The sequence below is a fragment of the Lepidothrix coronata genome, unplaced genomic scaffold, assembly GCF_001604755.1.
Source record: "Lepidothrix coronata isolate B3197 unplaced genomic scaffold, Lepidothrix_coronata-1.0 Scaffold38, whole genome shotgun sequence".
NCBI classification, from domain to species: domain Eukaryota; kingdom Metazoa; phylum Chordata; class Aves; order Passeriformes; family Pipridae; genus Lepidothrix; species Lepidothrix coronata.
The window spans coordinates 1,539,194-1,553,149 of NW_016690218.1; the positions used below are offsets into that span (position 1 = coordinate 1,539,194).

The following is a 13,956-nucleotide window of genomic DNA, read 5'->3' on the forward strand; positions in this document are numbered from 1 at the left end:
GGCCGCGGCACCGGGACCCCCCCGCCCGGGCGCAGCCCCGCCGCCGCCATCGCCCGCCGGACCCCGCACACGTCCCCGCGCCGGGCAACGGCACCGCTGCCGAGCGACCCCCGGCCCGAGGGCCCGCGCCGGGCACGGGCGCCCTGGCCGCGGCAGCGCCGCCGCCATCATCCGCATCCCTTCCCGCACCCCTTCCCGCACCGCACCGCCGCATCGCAGCGGGGGAGCTCGCGGGGCCAGGGGCACGGGCACCGGCACTGGCACTACCGGGTTCTCCGCTGCCCCATCCCGCTCGGCTGCCCCATCCCCCTCCGCCGCCCCCTCCCTTCCGCCGCCGCGGCCGCTTCCCATACCGGGGCCCGGCACAGCCCAGCGGCCACCGCCTCGCCCGGTCTCGGCTCGGCTTCGCCCCGCTCCGCTCCGCACGCGCCACCCGGGCCCGCGCGCCTGTTTACCCCGCCGCCGCCCCCGGCCACGGCCTGGCCGCGCGCCCCGCCCCCGCCGCGCTCCCATTGGCGGAGCCCGTGCGGCCCGCGCCCCAGCCAATGGGCGGCGGGCCCGGGCGGGGCTCCGGCCAATGCGGGGCGGGTCCGGCGCGGCGCGCGCGGCGGCTGCAGGGGGACGTGAGGCCCGTGAGGTCCGTGCGGCGGCGGCGGGCGGGGGCAGCGGGGGCGATGCGTGGGGAGCGTGTGCTGCGAGCGGGGCGGTGGCGGCAGGGGGCCGGCTCCCCCCGGGCGGCGGCTCTGGCGGCGAGCGGGGACCGCCCCGGTGGCGGGGACAGTCGGAGATGGAGGTGTCTCGCCGCGGTCCCGGCTGGCGGGGCGGGGGAGGGTGGTCCCGCGGCGGGGAAGGACGGGGTGGGCATCGGTCGCACCCCGCGCGTTAGGTGGGCCCGGGGAACAGCGGCTGTCGCTGCTCGGGCGGTCCCGCCGGTGTCTCTGTGTGTGCATGAGGAGATGGGCTGGAGCGCCGCGCCCGGCAGACTCCAGGGAGATGCCAAGCGACGGGAGCAACTCCGTTTCCGCGTCGGGGAAACCTTTGTTGGTGGGTGCCTGCGTGGGTTTTTCAAAGCATCGGCTTAAAACCGCGGTTGATGCGTTGGGAACTGCTCATGATGTTGGGAAATGCTCGTAATACACATTGGAAATAAAAGATTCGCGTTGTTTCCCACAGGTCGCTCCCGTCTCGCAGAGGCTGCAAGGGGCGCACGGTCACAGCCAGCGCTGTGCCTGTCTGGATGCTCTGGTAAGCGCCTGCCTCTGTCAGCAACTTTCCTGTCTGAAAAACAACAATGCATTCTTTATGGTGCATTTGCCACATGGCTGCATCAGTGCAGAAGTACATTTGGATGAGGTTTGGAGATTAAATCATTCGTTTCTTCCTCAACCAAACAGGATTCATAATTCTCCTCTTTGTAGCGTAACTTCCAGGAATCACCAACACACAGCCCCGAGCTTTAATTTCAGCATTGTCGGTTGCTTGCTTTGGCCAACCTCTTCAGCTTACTAGTAGCTTTAACTGCTTGAGCAGTTAAATCCACATGGAAGGACCTGTATCTAAGTTAGTAGGAGTTGTGGATTTGTGAAGAAGCAAACTGGATAAATGGTCTGCTGGAAGTGTGTATAGGGTTTTAACCCTACAAAATCTCTTGGTGAATATTACTGCCAAGCTGTTAGTGCCAAACTTGCCTCCCTCTGATAATTATTATCTCCAGCTGCTTACATCAAAGCTTATTTGGCTGGTATTTATGAACACTCTAAATATTGTTCAAATAGTAAATATTACCTATATTTCTTCATTTTGGGGTGGTTTTTTTAAATAAAAATATATGCTTCCCACCCAAGCCCCACTCAGCATCCCAGGTAGGCCATGGGGAGGTCTCTGCAAGGCACTGAACAGACAGCTGCAAATAAATTTGGCAAAACACATCACCCGGACATTATCCGATTAGAAGCAAGCCTCAGTCAGGACTAGAAAGCCCTAGATTTGAACTTGAAAGATGAAAAAAAAAGGTCCCTGGGGAAGACACATTATTGAATTAAATGCTGTAGGCACAGGTTTTGTATAGACATGAGATATCTGAAATGGAAAGACCAAATGTGACACTTCTGTCACGCTGATAAAGGGATGGAGACTCAATGTGTAGATGATGCAAAAACATGGCTGCAATAAAATACCAGCCTTGAAAAATTTTGTTCCAGAACAAATGCCTTGTTTTCTTAATTTCAATACTGACACTCCAGAAATGCACACGAATTAACTGTTCTATTTGTGGTTAATTTCATACTGTTTTCTCTAAAGAAACAATCATCTTTACCCTCATCTGAAAAAAGAGAAGTTTCAGATGTCTTTTCTAATTACACACTTTTATCTATTCCTGTACTGAATTTGGGTGTCAGTGCTAAGTTTCTGTGTAACATCACTTAGCTTGCATCAGCTCAGCATTAATTGTGAAATATGTCTTACTCACTGTGCTGAGCACGGAGAACTGGAGGGTTCCTGCATGAGCACGCTGTCCTGGTTCGAGAGGTAGGCAGAACAAGCACAGGATGAAGCTCTCCCCATCTTTCAAAGACGGACCTGGCTGGTTCCCTTTATTCACACGTGGTAAACCATTGGGTATTTCTGCCACTGCTGTTCAATTTGCATCACACCTTCTGTTGCCAGGCTTTCTGCAGCCTTAAAGGACCTATTGAACTTGAGCTCAAGGGTAGCTCTTTCTATACTTAAGGAAGAGAGAAGTGTCTGTTTTCTCACCCAGTTTGGAGTGCAAAGAGGTAAGACTGAAAGCTGGACTGAAGCTGCTGGGAGCAGATGGTGTATATCCCTCTTTGTTACTTTTTAGTTCTTGAGGGGAATAGGGGCAGGGCACCCAGGATTCATAATCAAGAAGCCAGAGGCTAATTTTTGCGGGGATGGTTGCCTTTGTCCACAGTCCGAAATAAAAAGTCAAACATGGTGTGTGTGAAGTGCTGAAGTTATTCCACAGCAGAAGCCGTGCAGGATCTTCCTGTAAACTGGAAAAAAATGGTAAAAGAGAAAAAATATTGTCAATATTTTATACGGTTTAGTGCTGCCAATTATAAGATTTACAGCCTTAACCCTGGGAAAAAGAAGGGGCAGAGTGCTGTACTTGAAAAATAGACAAGGGAGTCATCCTTTTCTTCAGAAAGGGTATCGGTGCTTTATGTAACAGCCTCATTGTTGGCTGTTCCTGTGGGCTTTGAGGTGTTCAAATTCAGGTTCCCTCTATGCTTGTGAAGACTTACAGCATCTCACTTTCATATTGGGACACTAATCATAATGCGTGCTCTTGCCTTCTCTCCAGCCTTATTCATATTATTATTATTGTTCTTTACTTTTATGGTCTAAACAATGGGAAAGCTCAGCAAGAGGAAATGAGAATGGAGTGCTCCTGCATCCCTTCTGAATCCAAGGCAAATATACAATCTGACCTTGTGCAAATTGTGCCTTGCTCAGAGGCAGGAGACATGGACATGAATCCTGTGGGGATCAGCCCAAGCAGCTCCATTCTGGTTTTATGCCCTTCACCAAAGGACTGTAGGTAAAACAGCAGTGACACCTTCATCCATGCACTGAATCAACCCTGAGAGTTTGTGTAGGAGATGATCTGCCAAATGTGCTGTGCAAACACTTAACAGATAAAGCCCTTCCAGGCAGAAGAGGGAAGAAACCTAGTCCCTATGGAGAGGCCTTTTTTACAAGGGCCTGTAGTGACAGGACAAGAGGGAATGGATTGAAACTAAGAGAGTAGGTTTAGATTAGATACTGGGAAAAGAGCGAGGATGGTGAGGCACTGGCTCAGGTTGCCCAGAGAAGCTGTGGATGCCTCATCCCTGGACGTGTTCAAAGCCAGGCTGGATGGAGCTCTGAGCAGCCTGGTCTAGTGGAAGGTGTCCCTGCCCGTGTCAGGTAGGTTGGAACTAAACAAACTTTAGGTCCCTTCCAACCCAAACTATTCTATGAGTCTATGAAAATTCTATGTAAATACCTAAACACTGGCATCCTTTGAAGCTTTAGTGACTCGAGTGTGATGTGACAGCAGATGAGGTTATTGCAGAAAAGTTTTTGTGTGAGTGTCTAAATCTCATGTAATCTTTGTGCTTTATACCTGCACTCTTTTGCAGATGTGTGCATTGCAGATCTGAATTTTCAGAGCAAGCCAGAGCAGTCCTGTGAAAAAGCAAGTTCCTAGACTCTGAAGAGTCTCTTGATTGCTAAAAGAACAAGAAGTGAACATTATTAATAAATCAGCCACAACACATCTTTGGCAGTACATCCATCATTTGCTTCTCACAGCCTGTTCAGTGGTGTTCTTATTCAGTCAAATTTCAGCATACTCACTGTCTTATCCAGAAACATTTCTGGATAAGAAATCTTACAGATGTGAGGATTATATAACTTAATCTTTTATTAAATTATAATAAAATCATGATAAATTTGATTATAGTAATATGAATTACAATAAAGGTATAAATACTATAATGGTATATCTATCCTCATATATAAATATAATGGAATTTATAATAAATTTAAATTATAACTAATAGTTATAATTTAACTAATGTGAGAGTCACACTGCCTCAGAGCCTTCTCCCTAGAGATGTTAAAATGGTTTGTTGAAGATTATTTAATTCTCCAAATATCCTAATTTTGCAAGTTAGAGAGAGGTTAGTACCTTACCCGAGGTCAGTGGGAAGGCTTGATGTAGCAGTGAAAGTCCTGATTCCATAGCAAATGCTTTACTGTGCCATCTTATCTCCATCTCATATTGCTTGTTGATATTTATGTAATGAAGGGCTTTATGGTGCAGTTTCATGAGGTGCATAAACAACTCTGCTGCAGGTCTGGGATAGGAGCAGCAAGAAGGGCACTGGGAAGAGCATGTCCAGGGCTCTGGCTGTGAATTCCGGCGGGATCCCTGTCAGCCTTTGAGTGGGATTGCCTTCCTCCTGTTCACTGTCTTCTGAGAGGAGTCTGTTTGCTCACCAACTAGCAGCTCACCATTTATGGGTGCAAGGGAACACACAAATAACCCTCTGCTAGTACTGATGTGACTGAAGAACCCAGTGAAAGCTGGCTTTCTTAAAGCCTTGTACAAAGTGGGACAAGTTCCCAGGGAGGAACATGGAGAGGAATGAGCCAGAATGGCTAAACTTCTGCAAACAAAAAAACAGTTAGAGAACCACAGCCTGGAAGGATCTTTGGGCCCTGCAGTAAGAAGGGCTCCATTGCAAAAGGAAATTAGTAGGCAGACTACTAACCTGCAGAAAAAAAGAGTTAATGGAGCCTCAATTAAGCAGCGATTGGTCACGTAATTAGGTTGACAAGTATCCAGGCTGTTCAGAGAACACTCAGAAATTCTTTTGCGTAGGACAGGCCCAAGCCGTTTCTCCAACCACAATATATATGGTTGAACTTGATGAACTTGGAGGCCTTTTCCAGCCTCAGTGATTCTAGGATTCTGTAATGTACGTCACCATCCTTCTCCCATGTTCATACAGCTAACCACAAAGCAAAAGGCGCTCTGGAAATATTTCCCTCAGTCCTTCTTCTTCAAGCAACTGCTGAGGCTTAAATAAGCTACCTCTTGAGTGGTTTTGCCTTGTGTTCACTCATCTTCTTCCAGGTAATTTCTTCAGGGCAGATGGAATGTCTCTGACTACATAGATTTAGGGTGTTCCATCAACATCATAATATAGGGATGATGAACTGGAACAACTCAAGTGGAAGTCACTGGACAGGTGGCTTGGTTTTAGTAGTTAGCTTGTAGGTATTTCAAAACTTTGGCAAGTTTCAGGGATGCTCTTTGTACCATATGTTATTTGTATGCCTTTATGTCCAAGGATGAGAGCAACAGCTTTCAGAGAGAAATGAGATCTCTCTGACTCAGACAGTGGTAGATGCACATCCAGTATTATCATAGGATCCAAATAATGGGCTATTTTTGTAATGCTTAAGACTGCTCTGATTTTTGAACTATGTATTTTCATCCCAAAGCACTCAGGCATTCATGGCACTTGTTCTTCTTTTTTCTCTCTCCCCTCACTGCAAAGGGACAGAGACAAGGCTCCATTTCAGTTAGCACCTTATTTTCAAGATGATTTAATACTGTCAGAAGGAGATGAATGTTTTCTGTCCAAGAGAAAGACACAGTGGAGGGAGCAGGACAGATATTTCATAGAATCATAGAATATCCTGTGTTGGAAGGACAAGATTATTGAGTCCAGCTCCTGGCCCTGTACAGGACAGCCCCAACAATCACACCATATGCCTGAGAGTGTTGTCCAAATGCCTCTTGAACTCTGGCAGACGTGGTGCTGTGACCACTTCCCTTGGGAACCTGTTCCAGTGCCCAACCACCCTCTGGTGAAGAACCTTTTCTTAGTATGTAGCCTAAACCTCCCATGGCACAGCTGGTCACCAGAGAGAAATTTCATGATTTCCGCCCTAATTTTCCTTCTGGAGCTTTGAGTGAGCAGCCTTGCTCTGCACAGCTGGAGAGGGCAGGGAATGCCAGTGGGGCTGCTAGAGAGCTCTCAGACCCCCGGCGGGAAGGAGGTGAGTGGAGGTGGCTGTCAGGTTCTGTGGAAGGAAGACGACTGCTGAAGGGCTGCCTTGTCCCTTAATAGAAAGAAAGGAGGGGGCAGAAGACACAAAAACCTTCCCTTTGCCCCCTGTGGTTTGCCTTGCCTCTCTTGTGCGCCTGATCACACCTCCCTGCTTTCCATGTCACCCAGAGAGGGGCTGCTTTGGGGAAGGAAGGATAAAGGCTGTCAAATCATGGAGGTGATTTATTATCTCCAGGGGTCCACAGGGAAGAGCCTGAGAGGCCCTTTGGTAGCATTTGTAGCAAAGCTTAGGAGTTGAGCATTTCTTTTCTCCTGCTGTTATCTATCCCAAACAGGCTGCAGCAGCTCTGGACAGAGTTTTTGTGGCTTGTGCTGTATTGCTCCAGGACATTGACTATACAGGACTGAACTCTAATAGGAGGTGGGAGCAGGCCCACCAGTGCTGGGGTTATCTTAATAACTATTTGGAGAAAAGATAACAAGTTTACTTTTGAGGCATTTTAGGTGGTACTCTCCTGGATTTCTGTTCTCAGGGATGTGAGGCAGATCACAGCCTTGTTATCTTTCATCAGGGTTTGCCCCTGGCCTCCACAAAGGTATATGCTCAGTGTGCTGAATAATGTGATTTTCTCTCCAGACAGGGAAAAAGGAGGATTGCAATTAAGTTCACACAACCAGAAATTTGCATATAGGCACATAGATTTTTTTTTTCTCTCTTTAGATTACAAAAGAAAACAAAGCTAGGCGTTATTCTCTAGGTCAGGTGGTAACAAGCCACAACAAGCCCAAGCTACACCATGTTCATCACTGACAGAACACTGCCAGGAAAGGCTGTGCAGCACACCACACATACACCAGCCACCACGCCATGCTTGGCTGTGGCTCACACCACCCACGGTTCCCTCCAAACTTCACCACATGGGTGCCAAGTGGGCACCGGGTGCTTTGGAAAATTGGAGACAAGCCCGTGGGGGCGGAGTACGTTAAGAGAAGGACAGTGCCAGGTGGAGAGGCTGCAGATAGAAGCACTAAATGGTAGAAAAGGATACCAGTCCTTGTCTTTGGATAGTGCGTGGGACAGTACAGGGCAAGGACAGGCACCTTTGACCCTGCCACCTTACCAATTAATGTAGTAAAACATTCACAATATCCTGCCTGCTTGTTCAAATTCTGTTGCACAACAGTGCTTTTTATGGGTGTCAAACACAGCTATTTTGGATGAGACAAAGAGTGCAGCAGTCTGATTAGCAGCTGTGTGCCTCGAGAATATGGTATTGCTATTTCTCCCCAGATCCATGAGACTCAGTTAAACATTATTCAGTTTGAAATTCTTCTTTATCTCTGGGCTAGACAGATCAGTTGTTTCTGCTCATTGTCAATTGCATCTGCTTGCATAGTTTGGTGTTTTGCTCTCTCGAGCCCTTGTTTACATGTACCTCAATCTATCCTGCACACACAAGGTGGGAAGGCTCAGTTCTTTGTAGCTTCCAGCCAGGATTCACTTTAGGGAATATAACTAGCAAAGCCATTCACCCTCTGGGCAAACATGGCAACTTAATTTTGAAGCTAGGCAAACAGAAGCAAGTCCTTTGCTTGCATTTACCCACTCTAAAGAGACTTTTGTGAAGGACAGAAAGGTTATCTGGAACAGTTTGGGCAGAATTGTTCTGAAAGGGAAGGCAGGTTGGAGCTAGAGAACATGGGAGAAACAGGGTTATTTCTAAAGACTTTACTGGAACTGAGAATTAACACTAGTCATCAGTTTATTCTGCTGGTTAATGGTAAAATGTGCTGCCAGACTCAGCCATTGCCTCCAGCTTTTGGCACAGTATTGCCATGTCTCACAGCTGGAGAGCAGTGAGCCACCTTGTCCCAGCCTGGAATCATCCCCAGAACACCATGTTTTCTTTCACTGTCCTGAAAGCCAGTACTTGTTCTGGCTTTCTGGCATTTGCCTCGCTGTTTCAAAACATAGTACGGTGTGGGAGGGAGACATGGAAAGCTGCAGGGTGTTTCTGAGTGCCCATGTGGCAAATGGACAAACTCATAACCTCCATCCACTTGCCTGAAGGTGATTCACAGAGAGTCATGACAATTTACTTCTATCAGTCAGTCTAGGGGGATGTTGTGGTTTCAAAAACCAAAAGCCAAAACCAGCACAGGGGAAGGCAGAATCATTGCTACCTTTGGATGCTGGCCCTTTCCCTGCTTTGCTGTGGCTATCAATTCAATACCAGAGGTCGCTTGAGAAGGACTATAATCTGACCTCTACCATCTACATCAGTGTCTGCATACCTGGACAGAGGGAGACCCATTGGTGGCAGAACATCCTGAGTGACACGTAATCTGAGAGCAGCTAAGAGGAAAACGCCAGCAGTTAACAAGCCTCTGGAATGACTGATGGAGTGACAGTCCAGACATCCAGGTTAAGCCCTTCATTTTACCCTGAGCAAATCATTCAACTCCTCTGTAAAACAGGGCTAATGGCATTCTTCTGCTCTGTCATGCTCATGAAGCCCGATGCCTAAAGAAGTGTTTGGAAAGCCTCAGTGGAAGCACAGCAGAGTAATTTCAACATGCTCTGTAGCCATGCACAAGGAAAAGGCCTTCCCTTCAGGCACAGCGGCGCTGAGAACCAGCACTGCAGGTTCGCTCATCAACTCCCAGATGCTTCCGAGAAGATTTCTAGCCTAGAGGAGCCCAAGGTGAGAGCACAAAAATGACCCTTTCCTTCAGCAGTCCCACTAGATAAAGTGTCTAATGATGAAACCCGGCCAGTGACTACATCCTGCACCATCCACTCCACGCACTTCAACAACCGTGGCTTCAGTTTAACTGGTGGCTTCTTTTCACAGCATAGGAAATGTTCCTTTTCTTGAAATGCAGACGTTCTCACTGTTCTCTGCAGCATCACCTCCTATTTCATAACAGCATTAAATAGCATGTGCACACACAACAGCGGCAGAGGTGCCTTAATCCTTTACATCCTAAGTGTCTTTGGAATTGCTTTATGTCCCCTGCTAGCCCTCATTTTCCCATCCTGTTTAAGTCTTTTAAGTCATAGCTGCACTGCCACAGCAAGACTGGTGAGGGAAGCCAGCACCCCACTCCTCTTCTATAAGCCTAACCCATGCCTCAGCTTATGAGGCCAGGGTGTTTCAGTTTTTCAAGCCTAGTATTCTTCCCTAGGCCAAGCAGCCACAGCTCAGAGTCTACAGGAAAACACATTTGCTGGAATTCTATTCTCTATTACTTTTCTGCACATCCTGGAGTTTGAACTGGCAGCATGATGAGTTTTCTGAAATCATTTGGTGTGTTTGCCGTTTCATTCTTAGCATGCCCACACAAATCACACAGGGACAGAAATCAGGGGGCTTTTTTCCTTATTAAAGAAGAAAGTTTTCCGTTTTCATACTTCGTGAAACCTGCACAGAACACTCTGGAAAACTATTGGCACAATATCTGGAGAACAAAAATAGCTCAAATTTGAACTTCCTGGAATATCACAAAGGCTGTATTTGGTAGGGGCTTACAGAGAGGGCATGTCGTTTCTGGCATGATGAAGGGATAAGACGTTCCTGTTAGAACAATTCTGTTAACGCTACTGGCATTTTATTGCTACTAACCATCTGTTGGCACGTAGGATAGGTAGCTTTTAAAATAATCCTGAATACCTACCTTCAGCTCCAGGGATCTTGCTCATCTTACACCAGTTTTGAAGGAAGGCTCAGATTCTTTCATAAATAGATGCAGCTCTATGAAGTCAAGGAGAATTGTAATTGCTTATATTTAGCTTTGTAAAGATTGCACATGATATGGCATAACTTACAAAGGTTGGATCAGTTTTCCACACTTGCTCTCACACTTTTTACGTGGTTCCGGGTCTGCTTAAATGCAAATTAGCTGTGGAGTTACTTGTGTTTTATATCAGAGTGAGCAAGGTCTCCTTGAAATCATAGAAACCAATGATATAGGAGAAAATAGGCCTAATGCCTTTCCTACTCTGCCCCCTTTTGCGAGGCACATCCAGGAATGCCAGGTTCCATGGCATTTATTTGTGCACAGACCTAATCCTGAGTTTGCCTACGGGAACTGTCACTTAGTTCAAGGGTGCATTTGATAGGGCTTGACCAGTTCCCAGTTTTGGAAAACTTCCATTCCAACTACTTGGCCCTGTACCTGTGTCAGGTTTCTATATCAAGGAGTTTAGCTAGTTCCACTTCAAAGTCTCTGTTTATTTATATCTTTTTAATACTGAGCCACAAATAGTGCTGAGCACTGACACCTCCCAAACTCTGCTCTTGGGAACCTGTCAAACGTGTTGCATGAAGAAGATAACTTCATATTTACTTAACTCCTTCAATGCTCAGGGCAAATGTTTTGAATTTAGATGGGAAAAGATGGGTGATAACAAACTTGCAGCAAACGAATAAGTAAAAAAAAAAAATGGTAGTGACTTGCATGATGATGTTTGATGCTCTGATCTGATGTGGGCAGATCTTTCTTAAGTAACCAAGCTTAAACCCAGCATTTACTCTCTTGCTCTGATTCTCATTTGTAGAACTGGGAAAAGCTCACATCACTTTACCTTACCAGGGGCAGAGGAAGCAAGGATAAATTCAGCAAGTAATGCAACAGTGTGTTAGGGGGCATGCAAATAGTAGTAGGAGAAGTTCTGACAAAGATACCACATTTGCCCAGGCTTATAAAACAACTGAGTTCAAGAAAATTAGATACTCCCTGGTTCTCCTCAAGGCATAAACAACACAGAATCACAGAATGATTTGGAAGGGACCTTAAAGACCATTTAGTTCCAATCCCCTGCTATGGGCAGGGATACCTTTGACTAGATCAGGTTGTTCAAAGCCCCATCCAACATGATCTAACTTGACCTTAGATTTCCCACTGCCAAGAGCTGAAATAACAAGCTGTGTGCTCCTTTTTTTCCCCCCAGATTAGCAAGACCTACAGTGATAGAACAGGTAACTGTAAGTGAGAGGAAGAATGACAAATCAGTATGTATAATTATTCCTTTCTTTCTTGAGGATGCTCAGAAAAAATCTTATTTATCTAATAAATTTAGGACTGAAACTAGGGCCGAATGCTTTACTAAAAGAAGAAAAAAAAGGGGGGTGGGGAACTCCAACAAAATAGTGTGCAATGTAGCAGCAGCACCTCATCCAGAGCTGCAGTGCTGAACATGGCACCACACTGAAATCAGCTGTTTTTAAATGGATTCTGGCACAGCGTGAGCTCCTTCTCTCTGAAAGTCTTTCCCATGCTGTGCCAAAACTGCAGCCGTGCTGGGTTGTGGGGTGCCTACGTTTTTCCTGCCACGAGGGGGACTCCAGGGCTTTCACCCTCACTGAGAAACAAGGGGCACACAGCAGGGTACTTTAAAATGGCTGGTACTTCTCCAAATAGACCTACTGCCCTCCCGTGGCTGCCAAGAATCATCTCTGATGCAGAAACAGGGAGCCCAGGGACTGAGGGAAACAAATAACTATATATTCAATTTAAACCAAAACCCAAGTTACAAAGAATAGGAAAGCAAATACAGTGTGATTGACTAGAAGTACCTACGAAGGCAAGAATGAAGCAGGGAAATTTACTGGTTTGGGAGTAACAGGGAGAAGTCCAACTACTTTTGCAAGGACAGTGAGCCTCGAGCTATTCTTCACCAGAGTCCATCAGAGAGTGCCATTTGCTCAGAAGGATGGTCCATCTAACTTCATCCGACTGCCTCACAGAGAATACTCCACTAGCAACAGTGCAAAGAAGGTATCGGAGAGCAGACCACTGCTCCTTTTTCTGACTGTAGTATACAGGTGCTATGACCTTGCTGTATCTACTAATCCTTATTGGTACAGCTTCAGCAGTTTTTTCTGAAACACCTCGTACTGCAAATGTGTCCTTTTCTCTCTGTGAACCAGGAGGAGACAACATTTCTACCACAGATTAGCTTCTGAGGGCCTTCTCTTAAGAGCCTGAAGTTAGGTTTTATGAATGAGATCTTGAGTACTCGATGAGAACTGCATGGTTCTGCATGGAGTGTCTTGTTTCTTACACTCTCTTCATGGCTGTGCTGCTTCTTGTGCACCCTCTGTGGGCAGAGCACATCTCCAGTCTTTGATGCACTGCAGACACTTCAAACACAATAATCCTGGGACAATCAAAACCAAAAGCAATAGTGAAGTTGTTTTTGGAAGCAAGAGAAAACACAGCAATAAGCACAAGCAGCAACTCCCTGCTCAGAGGGTGACAAGGCCAAAGTGGTTCAATTGCACACGCTTCTAACGAAGGCACTAAATGCTGCAAGGAGGCCATGTACCTCCCAGCAATGAAAAATTACATTGGGGATTTGCATTAGGCACCATTTCTGTTCATGGACTTGGCTTCATCCTAAAGACTGGTGTATGCTTAAGCTATATTTGAGATTAGATGCAATGAAACACTCATTTTAGACTGGAGAGGAGGAGGGAATGTGACCAGGATCATGTAGGAAAATGCCAACACATGGCCCTTCCTATAGGACTTGAGGCTGTTGAGTGACACCAGCATCAAGAAGGACATCGCCCCCGCCTACCTGTGCTTTTTCAGGGATGTGCTCAGTGGGAGTATTGGGATTTCTTCAGGGTGACAGAGACTGCAGTTCAGCAGAGCATGCAGCAAGTAGAAATTGGTGAGTGAACACAACAGACAGACAAATGTTTTGCTCCTTCAATTTGCCAGGTCACTGAGTCAGTATCTCACGTAGCAGCCAACTACTAAGTAGAGTAAATCCTGCCCTCTCCATTTTCACAGCTTAGGCCATGCTGTACAACATTAACATCACCAACAAAACTTTGCTTTAGGCACATGTGAAAATGTCCACAGAGAAGAGACATCACTCAATGTCATTTTAAAATTTGCATGTATTTGTGTATATACACACACAAACACACACATATATATATATATTTGTAGTAAATACATATGAACTTCTACACAATTATAACCACTCCAGTATATACATGCTGTCACTCACCAGGACAATACATTCTGTTGCACTGACAGAATCTCTTGCTTGGTTACCTTTTGAATTGCTCAGTGAAAGGCCAATCTTTGGCAAGTAGATATCTGCAGAAAACCACCAGCTCCAGCAGTGATCCTTCAGTATTTGAAGGTTCCCCTCCCAGTTTCCTTCAAGTATCAGCTCTGCTTTCATAGAAATAAATTGTTTCTAACAATATGCTACAACCCTGATAAGCCAAGCAGGATATTTCTTCCAGCACATACAAATATTTCACATCCTCTCCATGCCACGCAATGCAAAAAGTGAAATCATGTTTGCCAGTGATTGTAATCCAATTTGGCCCCATAA

At 46.4% G+C, this 13,956-nt stretch overlaps 1 protein-coding gene across 1 annotated transcript in view; it reads right to left on the reverse strand.

The window, feature by feature from the left end:
- COQ8A (coenzyme Q8A) overlaps positions 1-438 on the reverse strand; it is a 44,042-nt gene extending 43,604 nt beyond the window's left edge. Inside the window, exon 1 of the mRNA XM_017812848.1 lies at positions 354-438. The gene's annotated coding sequence lies outside the window, so the exon portion shown is untranslated. The remainder of the gene's footprint in view (positions 1-353) is intronic.
- Between the last annotated feature and the right edge of the window lie 13,518 nt (positions 439-13,956).